Genomic DNA, 16,554 nt, shown 5'->3' on the forward strand with positions numbered 1-16,554 from the left:
AGTCCGTAGAGGACCAGGCGGAGAACAGGCCGGACGAACAGAAGCAGGACGGGGGACAAGCGCGGCTCGCACGCCCTCCCGCGGCCCCGAGCCAGCCGCGCGCCTGCGCACTCCACGCGGTGGGGGGGCCGCCGCGGGGCAGGGCGGGACGGCCGCAGGCCTCCGGGGGAGGGCGGGGCCGCGGGGGACGGCGGGAGACCCTCCCCGGCCCGCGAGACGCGGCGGCGCTTCCGGGGGGGGGGGGGGGCGTGCGAGGAAACGTCGGGGACGCGGCAGCGCCGCCGCACTCGCGCTCCTCCCCGCGGGTCCCCCGCCGGCTCGGCCGGCCTGTCAGTGCGCACGCGCGGCCCCGCCCCCGCCGGGTGCCTCCCGGGCGCACGTGCGCGCCTGGTGCAAGAGAAGCTCGCGTGGGTCTTCTGCAGTGGGTGCCGCGGAGGCTTTGCGGTGACCCCAGTCCAGGTGCGAGGGGGAAGGGAAAAAAGTGGTACGTTTGCCCGCAGTGAAAACCAAACATCGGTTCAGAGGCAAACAGAAGCCTCCCAGAAAGAAAGTAAAAGATGGGGAGGGTAGGCTTGCAACGTCTTATCACACCTACAAGGTTAGTATCCCACGTAAATAAGATCAAAGCTTCAGCTTTATTTTTTTTAGATTTTAAAAATATTTCATTTAAATTCACTTTGCAAGCATATAGTATAATACCCAGTGCTCATCTCATCATTGTTGTTTTAAGATCCGTGTTTTTTTGTTTTTGTTTTTTTTTTTTTTAAGATCCTGTTTACCTGGGCACTTGGGATGGCTCAGTGCTTGGCCGTCTGCTGCCTTTGGCTCAGGTCGTGATCCCAGGGATCCTGGGATCCGGCCTCGGGCTCCTGCACAGGAGCCTGCTTTTCCCTCTGTCTCTCTGTGTGTCTCTCATGAGTAAATAAATAAAATCTTAAATTTACCCATTAGAAAGAGAACACAAACAGGGGAAGGGGCAAAGGGAGAGGGAGAAGCACATTGCCCCCTGAGCAGGGAGCCCTGCACGGACAGGCTGGATCCCAGGACCCAGGGTTCAGGACCCTAGCCAAAGGCAGCCTCTTAACCCACTGGGCCACCCAGGCTCTCCCAAAATTCCAATCTCAAAGAAGGCAAGAGACATGAATGGACAATCTGCAAAAAAAAATAGTGTAAAACTAGCCCTTAAATGAAAAGATGTTAGGTTCTCCTAATAAGAGAAATGCACGTTATTCTGAGATCTCATTTCTAAGCTAATCCAATTTGCAAAAGTCAAAAGCACGAGTAAAGGCGGCTGTGGGGGCACAGGCGCTACTCATACATTGCTGGTGGAAATGCAAGATGGTACAACTCCTCTAGGGGAGAGTTTGGCAACATTTAACAAAACTTATGATTTACCCTTTGACCCAGCAGTTTCACATCTAGAAACTCACCCTGGAGAAACATCTACACCAACATCACCCACAGAAAGTACATATATATATGTACAAGGTTACCTATTGCAGCATTACTTGCAAAGACAACATTCTGGAGACAATTTTAGTGCCAATGCATAGACAAGGGCTTGAACAAACTGGCACATGCACACAATGAAGTACTATGCAGTTGTTAGAATGAGAAAGATCTCCATGAACTGATACGGAGTGATTTCTAGGATATACTGGTGAAAAAAGTCAAATACAAGAAAGTACATGTACTACTTTTTGTGTAAAATAAGGGGAAATAAAATATTCGTGTATCTGCTTATTTTTGCTAAAAAAGAACACTTATGAAGAATCAACCAGAAACTAATTAATTGGTTACTTACAATGGATGAGTGGGAATGGGGAGAAACTCTTAAGGAATGACATGTATCTAAGCTTTTTTTTTTTTTTTTTTGGTAGTTTTGACTTTTATTTATTTTTTTAAAAGATTTTATTTATTCACTAGGGAGAGAGCACAAGCAGGGTGAGCAGCAGAGGGAGAGGGAGAAGCAGATTCCCTGCTGAGCAGGGATCCCTGTGTGGAGCTGGATCCCAGGGCCCTGGGACTATGACCCGAGCCAAAGGCAGCTGCTCAACCAACTGAGCCACCCGGGCGCCCCCGCTTTGACTTCTAGAAATGTGAATGTTTTTAATATTCAAAAAGTAAAATGAACAAAGATGGGAGAAGAGAAAACTAAAATTGAACGCAAACAAGTGAACAAATGAACTAAGTGGGTTAGTAAATTAACTGCAGGAGAGGAAGTAAACCCGAATTGCTTTTGACCACAAATCTTTGTATACCTTCTGTGTGTAAACAAGCACACAAAACTACACAGGAATTTGAACTTCACTTAGTTGGCAGTGGTCTGGTGTAGCAATTATGAAAATATGTCCTGTGTATTGTAGGATTTGGTAGATCGATAAGTATAATACTTTGGGGAGCCAGGATTCTCACTGGAAGTAGGGTGTCACGAACATGGAGGAAGGAATGGCAAGGAAGAGCTCTGTGGATTGGAATCTATTTCCTAGATCTCCCTGCTGAAAAAGCTGGGGGAACAGGGCCACTCCAAGAGCCATGAGCACTCCTTGCATCCCTATCTTGGTTTCTAAACACCATTGTCCACTAATCTTAGAGTAATGGCTCATTCTGGGAGGGGCAGGGAAAGATGCCACAGAGCCAGGATAGTCAGAAACAACAATACGAAGAAAGACTCAGAGTCTCACTGAATTTCAATCTGGAGGACGGGGGGACCAAGAACACTCGGATCCCAAGGCTTTGTCTCATCCAATTGTTACTTTATTTTATTTTAGATTTTATTTATTCATGAGAGACACACAGAGAGGCAGAGACATAGGCAGAGGGAGAAGCAGGCTTCCTCTGGGGAGCCCAGTGCGGGACTCGATCCCAGGACCCCAGGATCACGACCTGAGCCAAAGGCAATAGCTCAACCGCTGAGCCACCTGGGAGGCCTGCATCCAGCTTTTATGAAGAGAGCTAGCAGATAACAATCATGAATCTACTTTTTTAGCTATAGGAATGATAAACTTTGGGAAACAAAGCAAAACATGTTTTCTTCAAAGGGTAAAAGAATTGTCCTGCACAATACTTTGCAGTCGTGCCATATGACGTGCAAGGAGGTTATTAATTCAAGGAGGTGGAGCGGAAAAGCTCTATCTGGAGAACAAAGTGGTCAAGAGTCAGTGTACCAGCTCAGGACCTCATGTATCCCCAGTGTGCTGAGGACAACGAGATTCAGTTCTCAGATAAATTCCACAGCTGTTACCCACAGAAAGATCCACAGGAGCAGCTTGTGGTGCCAGTTGAAAGCAAGATGGTGCTCAAAGAATGATGGAGACAGGTCAGGGGCAGCCTGACAGGGCTTTCAATGGCCAATTTTTTTTATTTTTTTTATTTTTTTTAAAATTATTTATGTATTATAGTCACAGAGAGAGAGAGAGAGAGGCAGAGACACAGGCAGAGGGAGAAGCAGGCTCCATGCACCGGGAGCCTGATGTGGGATTCGATCCCGGGTCTCCAGGATCGCGCCCTGGGCCAAAGGCAGGCGCCAAACCGCTGCGCCACCCAGGGATCCCTCAATGGCCAATTTGGAACAATTTCTTAAAAAATATTTTATTTATGTATTCATGAGAGACACACAGAGAGAGACAGAGACATAGGCAGAGGGAGAAGCAGGCTCCATGCAAGGAGCCTGATGTGGGACTCGATTTCAGGACCCTGGGATCATGCCCTGAGCCAAAGCCAAGATGTTCAACCACTGAGCCACCCGGGCATCCCTAAATTTGAAGCACTTAGAAAACCGAATGAATAATGACAGCAGTGAATTACAACATTGGAACAAAAAAGGATCCATGAGTCCACAATGATATGAAAAAATAATCTTACAAACACATAAATAGAGGTAAAAGGAATAGCTCTTCTTTACAGTAGAGCACCAACTAATAAATGCTGAAGGAACAGCTGAGTTGGAAAAGTAACTGTATTGCAACTATTATAGCAATAAGTGACTCAAGCAGGAATCATTAATGGATGCTAACCCCTGGGTAAAAGCTAGTTGGGGAATATTACACAGTCCCACTCCACTGGAACCTTTATAGTGGAAAACTTGGGAGGCGGGTATCACCTTAACCATGATCAAAGTCAGTGTTATCAGTAAAGGTGACCTGACATTATGTGCCAAAAATGCATCACTTGATTGGGTCCTGAGGAAACGGATAAACTCAGATTGAAGGATAATAATACAGGCCTGACTCTCAATGTCAAAGCCACAAACGACAAAAAGACTAAGGAACTGTCCAGATTAAAGGGGAATAAAGAGGCATGACAACTGCAGGAAATGTGTGACTTTGGAAAAGATGATATTGGGCAGCCCCGGTGGCACAGCGGTTTAGCGCCTCCTGCAGTCCAGGGCGTGATCCTGGAGACCCTGGATTGAGTCCCACGTCGGGCTCCCGGCATGGAGCCTGCTTCTCCCTCTGCCTGTGTCTCTGCCTCTCTCTCTCTGTGTCTCTATGAATAAATAAATAAAATCTTAAAAAAAAAAAAAAAAGGAAAAGATGATATTGCTGTAAAGGATGTTATGGGGACAACTGGCAAAGTGTGACCATGTACTGAACCTGAGTTATTGGCACATCGGATCAGTGTTAGAATTTCTGAATTTGAACATTGCAAGGTGGTTACATAAGAGGACCTTCTTGTTCTTAGGAAATTCACCCTGAAATAATTGAGGGTGAACAGTCATGATTTCTGCAACTTAATCTCCACAGTGGTTCAGGGAAGAAGAAAAGTCTGTGTGGCACCTTGTACCACTTAGTGGATACATCCCAGGGTGCATAATATGTTTCCTACTGTGGAAGGTTTTTTTTTTTTTTAATTTATTTATTAATGATAGTTACAGAGAGAGAGAGAGGCAGAGACACAGGCAGAAGGAGAAGCAGGCTCCATGCACCGGGAGCCCGATGTGGGATTCGATCCCGGGTCTCCAGGATCGCGCCCTGGGCCAAAGGCAGGCGCCAAACCGCTGCGCCACCCAGGGATCCCTACTGTGGAAGGTTTACAGTTTTGCAATTAAGGGGCACCTGACTGGTGCAGTCGATAGAGCATCCCACTCTTGATCTGGGGTCGTGAGTTGAGCCCCATGTTGTGTGTAGGGATTGCTTTAAAGTAATCATTTTAAAGGACACCTGGGTGGTTGAGCATATACCTTCAGCTCAGATTGTGATCCTGGGGTCCTGGGATTGAGTCCCACATCAGGCTCTCTGTAGGGAGCCTGCTTCTTCCTCTGCCTGTGTCTCTGCCTCTCTCTCTGTGTCTCTCATGAAGAAATAAATAAAATCTTTTAAAAATTAATAATAATAATTTTTAAAAATAAAATTTTGCCAATTAAACACTCATAAGCAATGTTGCTAACGATATCTTTATGACTATAATTTCTTCTTTCATTACTGTTTTTAGAAGAAATGCCCACACAACTGTGAATCCCAAATCAAAGAGTGTACATGTTTTTATGGCCTTGAAGAAGCATAGTAGTTCGAGATGCCAAGAGTGGCTGATTTAAATAGAAGGCTGTAGGTAACAGGGGAGGTGACGGCATAGAGCTACAAATAGCAGGAGATTCTTTCAGAAAGCAGCTGCTCGAGCTCTTGGGCACAGGACTCTTGTATCACTAGGAAAACCTCCCAGACCAAGCTCACAGCAGATTTTGTAGGCTAGTAACACCCCTGCTGTTGTCCCACATGCCATGCATCGACTCCAAGCCACCATGGCCTAAATTTAGATTTTGGGCAATAAGGGATTTGTGATTAGCCAGCTCGTAGCCTCTAGAGGATTCTCTGAAGAACCACAATGTGAAGTTTTGTGTTCAAGAACTTCACAAATGGGGGCATATGGGTGGCTCAGTGGTTGAGCGTCTGCCTTTGACTCAGGTGGTGATCCCAGGGTCTGGGATCGAGTCCCACATCAGGCTCTCTGCAGGAAGCCTGCTTCTCCCTCTGCCGATGTCTCTGCCTCTCTCTGTGTGTCTCTCATGAATAAATAAAATCTCAAACAAAACAAAACAAAACAAAAATCTCAAAAAAACAAGACAAAACAAACCCAAACCCAAAAAACTCTGGTAATGGGAAGTACATTGGTCTAACTACTGTGGAGAACAGTTTGGCATTATCTTTGAGAACTGAATATTATTAGTTCAGCCCAGTAATCCCTCTGCTAGGTCCATACCTGGAGAAGTGTTTGCCCACGGGCTCCAGGAATAAGTAAGGGTGTGTGCAGAGTAGGGCTGCTGTTACAGCAAACAAACTGGAAATAACTCAGCGTCCATCAGCTGGACCAGGGCTAAACAAATGATGTTGTAGCCATGTGATGGAATATTATATAGCCATGAAAGTGCATATAAAGTGCAGCTCTGCAAAATTATATGTGTAAATCTTAGAAGCATTGCATGGAAAAGTGCAAGGCTCAGAAGTATGGTTATTTTTTTTTTAAAGATTTTATTTATTTATTCATGAGAGACACAGAGAGAGAGAGAGAGAGAGAGAGAGAGAGAGAGGCAGAGACATAGGCAGAGAGAGAAGCAGGCCCTATGCAGGGAGCCTGATGTGGGACTTGATCCTGGGACTCCAAGATCATGACCAGGGCCGAAGGCAGGCGCTAAACCGCTGAGCCACCCAGGGATCCCAGAAGTGTAGTTATTGAATAATATTTTTAAAAGCTAAAAGAAAACAATGTCCTGTGTAGGGATATATTCATTTTCATTCATGTATTTTTTAGGGGAACCTGAGTGGTTCATTTGGTTAAGCGTCTGCCTTAGGCTCAGGTCATGATTGCAGGGTCCTGGGATCGAGCCCCACACCCAGCTCTCTGCTTGGTGGGGAGCCTGCCTCTCCCTCTGCCTGCTGCTCTGCTTGTGCTCTCTCTCTCTCTGTCAAATAAATAAATAAAATCTTCGTTTTTTAAAGATTTTTTTTAAGCAAGGGAGTGATAAATGGAATATTGAGGATGAGAGTCATGAGTATGGGATGGGAAAGATAACAAGTATAGAGGTACTGGCAATAGTCTAGGGTTTTTTTTGTGTGTGTGCATTGTAAATCTCCTTCCTAGGTGAATAAATGCAAATGGCCAGTTAAACATTGAAAGAAAAAATGTTTTTCCAGTATTTCAAAAGGAAAGAAAAACTACTCTTAATTAAAAAAAATTTTTTTTTTAGATTTTATTTATTTATTTGGGAGAGAGAATGAGCATAAGCAGGGGGAGAGGGAGAAGAAGGCTCCCCTCCAAGCAGGGAGCCAGACGTGGGGCTAGATCTCAGGACTCTGGGATCATGATCTGAGGCGAAGGCAGATGCTTAACCCATTGAGCCACCCAGGTGCCCCGAAAAACCAGTCTTTTAGAGAAAGATACCATTTTTCATCAATCAAAGTAGTAAAGAATTATTTTTTGAGAGGGGGAGGGGCAAAGGGAGAGGGGAAGAAAGAGAATCTTAAGCAGGCTCCCCGCCCAGCACGGAGCCAGACTCAGGGCTCAATCTCGCCCTGAGATCATGACCTGAGTCGAAATTAAGAGTGAGATGATTCATCTACTGAGCCACCCAGACACCCCTAAAAGTAGTAAAGATTTTTTTTAAAGGCTATGTTAAAATAGCCCTTAGTCCTCTACTAGGAGATAAAATGAAGTTTGGCCTTAGGTTCCCATTGTCTTAGGCTTATATCCTTTGAACCCTGTAATTTCACTTAAAAGGACGCAGTAGGAATATATAAAGGACGCAGTAGGAATATATCCCCGAGAATTACCAAAAAGGTGGGAAAAAGTTTTGTATAGGACCATTCTCCTCAGCATTGTGTGAGCAGTCACTTGGGGGAGAAAACAATCCAACAATAGAAGAGTGGTTAACAGATCTCGGGAACACTCAAACATGGAATAGTTTGCAGCTGTCAGCAACTGTGTTCTTGAAGACAGAACCTGGTCACCTCTGAATTCTCCTGTTTTTACTAGAAACCTCAGCAGTGACGGGAATTCTCAACTTGAGGTTTTCTGTGACCTGGAGGCCATCCGTAGCCACTTAACTGGGAGTCAGACTCTATTTCTTTTCCCAGATGTTTAGTCTTTGCATTTATCTCATTTTGGTGGTGTTGGGGGGCGGGGAGCAGTATTCCTAATAGTCACCATGGGTCATTCTAGGTCTTACCACAGAATAATGAATTTCCTATTCCCTAAAACACAGATGGGGACGGCTCAGGTTCTTGCTTGACACTGCTGTGCTGAGAGAGAGAAGGCTTCAGGGTTCAGATGGCAAAATTAGGACCACATATAATCAAGGTAGTAATGGAAATCTAGTAAGTGCCCCTAGTAAAGGAACAGTAAATCCAGATGTCAGATACTCTTGCGGTGAAAGAAGCAGTTGGCACCTAGCATTGGGACAAGAAATCCAGTGAATAAGCAATTTTTAAAAATTTACTTTTTAAAATATTTATTTATTTAAAAAAGATTTTTATTTACCTATTCATGAGAGATACAGAGAGAGAGGCAGAGACACAGGCAGAGGGAGGAGCAGGCTTCACGCAGGGAGCCCGATGTGGGACTCAATCCCGGGTCTCCAGGATTACACCCTGGGCTGAAGGCAGGTGGTAAACCTCTGAGCCACCCAGGGATCCCCTATTTATTTATTTTTAAAGGTTTTATTTATTTATTCATGAGAGACACACAGAGAGAGAGAGGCAGAGACACAGGCAGAGGGAGAAGCAGCAGGCTCCATGCAGGGAGCCCCATGTGGGACCTGATGCCAGGTGTCCAGGAGCACACCCTGGGCCTAAGGCAGCGCTAAACAGCTGAGCCACCCGGGCAGCCCTATTTTTTATTTATTTAAGAGAGACAGAGAGAGACACACACACACACACACACAGATAGCGAGAGAGTAGCCCCAAGGAGAGGGAGAAGCTGGCTCCCCGCTGGGCAGGGAGCCAAATGCAGGGGGATCCCAGGACCCTGAGCTCATGACCTGAGCCCAAGTCAGATGCCTAACTGACCCAGGCACCCAAGCGCCCCTGAATAAGCACCTCCTTCACCAAACACCCTATCAAGAGCGGTCCCCTGTGGCTACTCCTCATTTTGCAAAACCTTCAGCCACCTTCAGTTCACTAAGTGCCGGGAATAAAGGCAGAACCTGCCCTTGCCCCCGGCGAGTTCCCAGCCTCAGAGAGAAGGCAGGCAGGCACGGGGTTCAAGCAACGACAAGGTGGGTGAGTGTTGTTGCTGGACGGGGCGGGGGTCCGGGATCCGGGGGCTCACCTGGCCTAGGGGTCCAGCGAGACCTCCCTGAAGAGGTGACATCTGGAGGTTTAAACCCAAGGGCAAAACCCAAGGGCAGGTAGGAGAGGCGGTGTTCTGGGCGCCGGGGAAGGGTGCTTGGCTGGAGCCAGGAACCCCGCCAGCGTGGCCGGAGCGGTCAGGACTGGGGTCGTGCTGCGGCCGTGGGTTCCCTACCTGGCCTTTGCCACAGTCTGTTTCCGATGCCCCCGCTGCCACCTGCCGTGTCCTTGGATGGGACGCCCCTGCCGGGCGGCAGGTGCGGGCAGGTAGCGGGGCCCCGGGCTTGGGCGACAGGTGTGCGCGGCGCCCCGGCCAGGTAAGGCGCCCAGGTAAGGCGCCCAGGTAAGGTGCCCGGCAGCGGCGTCCACGTCCCCCGGGGTGGGGTGGGGGCTCCCCGAGTACCGACCGGTTCTTCCGCTTTAGATCGAACTGTTATTCCCCGGGGGGGGGGGGCTATTTATAGAAAAGACTTGTTAGATCACCTCCTGCTCTTCTGCTTTTCTTTTTTTTTTCCTTATTCAAGATGCCTGACTGGGGGCTGGAGGCGACCGTCCTTCCAGGGCTGAAGTCGTGTTGGAAGCGGGCTGCTTAGAGCAGTTCCAGTTCAGCTGCGTCATCCGCTCTTGGCTCCTCCTGGAAACGGCCCTTTCTCGACTTAGGGATTCACCAGCATTTGTAAACAGGGTATGTGCTCGCCCCGTGGTCACCGAGTTGCTGCTTCCTTTTCCAAAGTCTGAGTTTCTCCTTTTATCCCACCAGGTTTACTGTTATTTTATTGTAAACTGCATGCAGTGCTTTTGAGGTTAAGAAGTGGGGTTTGCATAAACTTTTTTTTTTTAAGATTTTATTTATTCATGAGAGAGAGAAAGAGAGAGAGGCAGAGACAGAAGCAGAGGGAGAAGCAGGCTCCATGCAGGGAGCCCAATGTGGGACTGGATCCCGGGACTCCAGGATCATGCCCTGGGCCAAAGGCAGGCACTAAACCACTGAGCCACCCAGGGATCCCCATAAACTCATTTTTAAAAAGGATTTTTATTTATTCATGAGAGACACAGAGAGGCAGAGACAAAGGCAGAGGGAGAAGCTAGACCTCCTGCGGGGATTCCGTTGTGGGACTCGATCCCAGGACCCCAGATCACTACCTGATCCAGGGTGAAAGGCAGACACTCAACTGCTGAGCCACTCAGGCGTCCCTGCATAAACTGATTTATTTTTTTGTTTAGCTACATTATAGGGTTTATTTATTTATTTATTTATTTATTTATTTTTTCAAGTAGGCTCATGCCCATCAAGGAACCCATCCATCAGAACCGGAGATCAAGACCCTGAGATCAATACCTGAACTGAGATCAAGTCACACGCTTTACCAGCTGAGCCACCCAGGCGCCCCTATACGATACTTTTTTAATTGAAGTGTAGTTGACGATGTTTTAGGTGTGACACCTAGTGATTCGACTACTGTATGCATTATGCTACGTTCTCCACAAGTATAGCGTTTAAAAAACATGTTTGCATTTGAAAAAAAAATCACAGGTTGACATGCAAAAAGTAAGGGACACGGACAAGGGGCATGGCAGCTTTTCTGGACCCCTTCCTGGCATCTTGATGCTGGTGCCTCTATAAAGACACTGGTTCAGGGTGTGCCTGGGGGGCTCAGTTGATGAAGCATCTGCCTTCTGTTCAGGTCATGATCCCAGGGTCCTCAGATAGAGCATTGCATCCGGCTCCCTGCTCAATGAGGAGTCTGCTTCACCCTCTACCTCTGCTGCTCCCCCTGCTTGTGCTCTCTCTCTCTTTCTCTGTCAAATAAATAAATTAATACATAATAACAACAATAATAATAATAATAATAAAACAAAACCCAGACAACACAAGTTCAGTGAAAACAAGAAACAAAGCCATGCTGGCTTGGGAATGTAAGGGCTGCATGTAATGCTCCCATTCTCCCCGATTCTTTTCACCAAACTTTGCTTGCTAGACCCATGAAGTTTCCAGAGCAAAAGATGCTTTATAAGATGCTTTTCCATGCCTGAGAAAGGCAACTTGACCTACTTGAAAGGAGCTCTGCTTTGGGTAGACTGCAGCCCAATTCCTGTGCTGTTAGAAGGAGGTAATCCTACTCACCCTTAAGAGTTAGGAGGATGAAATGAAAGCGTCTTGCCCTTCTAGTCCCTTCCTGTTGACTCGTCCAGGTGGGCTATTCCTGGATCGGATCATCGCTACTCGGCCTTGTGTGCCCACCTCATTCTGAATCCTCAGCCAGCATCATGAGGACTCTGTTCTCCGGTAGAACCGTGGGACAAAGGCATCTGCCTACGGTCACATGGTCACTGTACCTGTCTGCATTTTTGCCCCTGGGGGGAGTCGGGGGTCTGGGGCAACATCTGAACCCAGAGAGCGGCCTCTGTTGCTTTGCCATGCAAACTGCAGCTCACAGGCTCAGCTCTGGGCTGCTAAGGGGATGCCCTGTGAATGCTGTCTTCATCTTGATTGTAGAGGTTTTAGTCAATTTCCACAGTCATTCATGTAACCTTTTTTTTTTTTTTTAAAAAGTTTATTTATTTGTTTATTCATTCATTCATTCATTCATGAGAGACAGAGGGGCAGAGACATAGGCAGAGGGAGAAGCAGGCCCTCTGTGGACTCAATACTGGGTCCTGGGACTCTGGGATCATGTCCTGAGCCAAGGGCAGATGCTCAACCACTGAGCCACCCGGGTGCCCCATTCATTTAACCTTTTTAACCAGTCTTTTAAAAGGGAGACCCTTTTTGTTCAGGAAATAGGAAGAGAACAGGTACTGGAGATGAGTGGCACTCACCTGTTTGCAGTTCAGTATCTGATCTATTGTGGCGGCTTAGACTTTTGAGCCTGCCGAGTGGTGTGTGTTTGTTTAATCTTCTGGAAGCTTATGGTACTAATCGCCCCCAACTGGAGGTCCTGTTTGATGGGCAGGAAACTATTCACAGATGGTGACTCCCTTCCCCCAACCAGGAATGATTTTTATATGCCTGGGACGGAAAGGATCACTCCCCTCTGTCAGATGAAGATAAATTTGCTTTCAGTGGAGGAAATTTTGTGAGCACTTCGCTCTCTAGTGGTTGACTAGGCAAAAGATTTAATAGTTCTAACCTCATCTTGCAAATTGAGGTATGAGCCAGTTTGGTTTCAAAAACTTTTATCGAGCACCCACTACGTGCTGGCACAGTGCTAAATACCAGGGTTATGAAAGTGAGTAAGACATCACTGCAATCAAGTCCTTGTAAAGTGAATCATGTTGTAAATGTATTGGGATCCCAGAATTTTAGAGGTCGAAGATGATCTGGTTTGTGTCACTCCTTCTTTTTTAAACAGTTGAAAACTGGGACCCAGAGAGATGAAGACCATATGGCTACTTAGGGGACAGACAAAGAAATTCAGGAGAGGGTCATCCCCTAATTTTTATGACTTTTTATTTTGAAATAATTTTAGACTTTCAAGAGTTGCAAAAATAGTACAGAATTCTTTGCCCAGTTTTCTCCAGTGTTAACATTTTACACAACCATGGATTTGTCAAAACTAGTACATCAACTAAGCCTCAGACTTCAGATTTCACTAGTTTTTCCACCAAGGTCCACTTAGTTTCAGGATCCAATCCAGGATACCACATAGCATTTATTATTATTATTTGAGTTATTTATTTATTTATTCATGAGAGACACAGAGAGACAGAGATATAGGCAGAGGGAGAAGCAGGCTCCCTGCAGAGAGCCTGATGTGGGACTTGATCCCCAGACCTGGGATCATGACCTGAGCCGAAGGCAGACACTCAACCACTGAGCCACCCAGGAGTCCCTAGCATTTATTATTATCATTATCATTATTATTACTTTTTATCATTATTACTTTTTAGATTTTCTAAAAATATAACACTTAGACTGTAGTTTTTAACTTTGGATTTTCCTATAGTTGAGGTTCTTTAAGATGTTATCGAGGGGCACCTGCTTCTCCCTCTGCCTCTCTGCCTGTCTCTCTATCATGAATAAATACATAAATAACATCTTTTTTAAAAAAAGATGTTATCAAATCAGTGACATTCAGCAGTTGTGTAGAAACCATATCCTAAGCCTTTTTCGGGTTTTGGAGTAGGCTGTTTCCAGGGCCAGCTGTTTGCTGGGAGGATCTTGATGAAATCTCACCTACAGCTTTTTGGATGTGTCCAAGGTCTGGACCATCCCAGCCTGTCTGATCTGGATACAAAAGGCTGCTCTCAGGGCTGGCGGTGCCACAGCCTAAACCTTCTGCCAATATTTCCTCTTGGATCTAGAGACTCATTTCTATTTATTATTGTTGTGGATAGAACTTTCTCTGCTCTCAGGTGCCTGGTTCATAAGGTGAAGGACTTTGGAGTCAGAAAGACAAATTTAGCCTCCAGTTTCCCCACCATTGTGATACCTGGACAAGTCTCTCAGCTGTTCCTCTGCAAGATGGGGACCACAGCCACCCTGCAGAGTTGAGAGGTCTAAATGTAAGAATATACATAGTGATCAGCATAGTGCATGGTGTGCTGATGTGCAATGAATAAAGAAGTGGATGGGGATTTCTGGGTGGCGCAGCGATTTGGCGCCTGCCTGGGTGGCTCAGTGGTTGAGCATCTGCTTTTGGCTCAAGGCTTGATCCTGGGGTCTTCTGCCTATGTCTCTGTGTCTCTCATGAATAAATAAATAAAATCTTAAAAAAAAAAAAGGATGGATGGCACTAGGGCAAGACTAGGCTGGCTGGGTACAATGGAAAGTCTTGAATGCCAGGTAAGACACTGAACTCACTGGGGGCAGGGGTGGACACTGAAGGGTTTGAGTAGGGGAGTGACGAGGTCAGAGTTGACTTTGGAAAGTTACAAGGTGGAGATGTACTGGGTTACAGAGCCGCGGGAAGCAGGAAGCACTCTGGGAATCATCAGGGGCTATCATGTTAGTGTCAGTGAGAGCAGAATGGGTATTTGGACTGGGCGAGGGGTGGGGTAGGAAGACGAACCTCTCAAGAGACAGTGTGGAGATGCCATTCACTGATATAGAGGCTGTGGGGTGAAGGTGGGACTCCAAGATGACTCCATTGTAGGTCCATACGAAAAGAAGGCTGAGGTCATTAACTGTAGCTAGAGAAATCAGGACAAAGAGGACATTTGTGGAGAAAAAAATACAGTGTGTTTTATTCGTGTTGCTCTTGAGACACCAACAGAATGTTCAAGTAGGTATGCAGAAGCAATGGTTGTGGTCCTGGCTAGTTACACATCATGCCCAAAGGGGTGGCCACTGAAACCCAGAGAGCAAACAGGACCACCCCAGAAGAAAATGTTCGTGAGGCCAGAAGCTGGGGGCAAAGACTCCCTCTAGACCATTTTTTTTTCCCAGAAATGGTCAGAGACAAGAGGAGGGCCTACTGAGAACTAGGATATATCAGTTTGTCCTTGCTGCCGTATTGCTTCTCGGCCTTTTGGCTAAGATCATGTGTCCTCGCTGCCGTAACATGGTACCACAGACTGGGCAGTTTCAACAGCCCAAATCTGTCCCCACAGTCTGGAGGCTAGAAGTCCCAGATCGGAGTACTGGCAAGTTGGTTTCTTCTGAAGATTTCCTCCTTTTGTCTTCACGTGGTCTTCCCTTTATGTGGATCTGTGTCCTGATCTCTCAGAAGGACACCAGTTCTCCTGGATCAGGGCCCACCCATAGGACTCATTTTTACCTTAATCACCATTTGAAAGGCCCATCTCCAAATACAATCATATTTTGTGGTACTGGGGATTAGAATTTCAACATTAGAATTTGGGTGGGGGGACACAGTTCAGCCTGTAACATAGAAACAGAAACGGCTAATGACCTTGTGGTCCTGAGGTTCAAGAGCCTACCTGAAAGGGGTCATCATGTCTGTCCGGAAAAACATTCAGGACCCATCATTTTGTGGAGCATTTTCCTTTCTCCAACTGCTGACATGTAGTTCTGGCTTATCGAGAGAAACTGATTTCTTCCTCCTGTTCTGCAGATGGGCCACACACACACAATTACATCTATTTATTTATAGATATGCTTCTGGAGAGAAGAGAGACAGACATGGAGAGAGGTGGGGAAGGGTCCTGCTGTGGGTATTCAGCATCCCCGTCCAGGCTACAAGGCCTCCCCCCCCCTTTTTTAAAATATTTTATATGTTTATTCATGAGAGATCCAGAAGAGAGGGGCAGAGACACGGGCAGAGGGAGAAGCAGGCTCCCCAGGAGAGCCCGATGCAGGACTCGATCCCAGGACCCTGGGATCACTGCCTGAGCCGAAAGCAGACACTCCTCCACTGAGCCACCCAGGTGAGCCACCTGTAAGTCCTTCCTAAATTAAATTTCCTTTTTATGTACTTCAGTTGTCTAACAATTTGTATAAATCTAGCAAATTAATAAGCTTATCAGTATGGCAAACCTGATGTCTTAGATGTTTCAATACTGTTTAAAAACTTAGTAAGATTACAAGGTAAGAGTAACCCATTTCAAATCAGATTTAGAAGGGTGTGCCTAAAATCGCCATATTCTTTAATACGTTTCAGGCATATCAATACCACATACACATGGATTCCTTATTAATCCAGAAATATTAATAATCTGTGGTTTTGTTTCTTCTAAGCCTGTCTATATTTGACTCAAAATTTTATTGGATTAGCAGATGGATATATTTTTAAGAAAACAGTTACTGTCCCAATTAATGGAGTCATTGATCATCAAAGAGTTTTGCTGGTTATTTCCGGAGTCTTTAGGAGACATCAAATCCTATCTGCTGTGGTCATACCAATGATTCTTTTTAATTTTTTAAAGATTTTTATTTATTCATGAGAGACACACAGGCAGAGAGACATAGACAGAGGGAGAAGTGGGTTCCCCACAGGGAGCCCAATGTGGGACTCATCCCCAGACCTGGGATCATGCCCTGAGCCCAAGGCAGCCGCTAAACCACCTAAAACATCTTGTACTGTTGTATTTTTAGGACTATCCCACTCTTCAGGAGTCTTAGAACGAGATGTGACTGAAATCTGGCTCTCTCTGCTTTGTCATCACAGCTTCCAGGGTCTTTGTATATGATTCTCACTTGGCTCAGAAATAACCTTCTAAAGGAAGAATTTATTTATTTTATTTATTAATGAGAGACACACAGAGAGGGGCAGAGACACAGGCAGAAGGAGAAGCAAGCCCCATACAGGGACCCCGGGATCATGCCCTGAGCCAAAGTCAGATGCTCAACTGCTGAGCCACCCAGGCGTTC

The 16,554-nt window shown here is 46.2% G+C and overlaps 1 protein-coding gene and 1 long non-coding RNA gene across 24 annotated transcripts in view; one reads left to right on the plus strand and one right to left on the minus strand.

The window, feature by feature from the left end:
• Positions 1–252: 252 nt before the first annotated feature.
• Positions 253–16,554, plus strand: part of HLCS (holocarboxylase synthetase) — a 223,764-nt gene continuing 207,462 nt past the window's right edge. For 4 of the 23 annotated variants that reach the window (XM_072740739.1, XM_072740733.1, XM_072740730.1 and 1 more), the window contains exons 1-2: positions 8,895–9,208; positions 9,806–9,966. The gene's annotated coding sequence lies outside the window, so the exon portion shown is untranslated. Of the gene's footprint in view, positions 599–8,892; positions 9,209–9,342; positions 9,612–9,799; positions 9,967–14,412; positions 15,623–16,554 lie in introns of those variants that run through there. The other 19 variants (XM_072740720.1, XM_072740727.1, XM_072740726.1 and 16 more) reach the window with 19 other exon arrangements.
• Positions 12,716–15,253, minus strand: LOC140595779 (uncharacterized). The gene is made up of 2 exons (XR_011997654.1): positions 15,165–15,253; positions 12,716–14,414 (listed from the first exon to the last, which is right to left on the minus strand). It is a non-coding gene; the product is annotated as an uncharacterized lncRNA (long non-coding RNA).

The sequence above is a fragment of the Vulpes vulpes genome, chromosome 15 (assembly GCF_048418805.1).
Source record: "Vulpes vulpes isolate BD-2025 chromosome 15, VulVul3, whole genome shotgun sequence".
NCBI lineage: Eukaryota > Metazoa > Chordata > Mammalia > Carnivora > Canidae > Vulpes > Vulpes vulpes.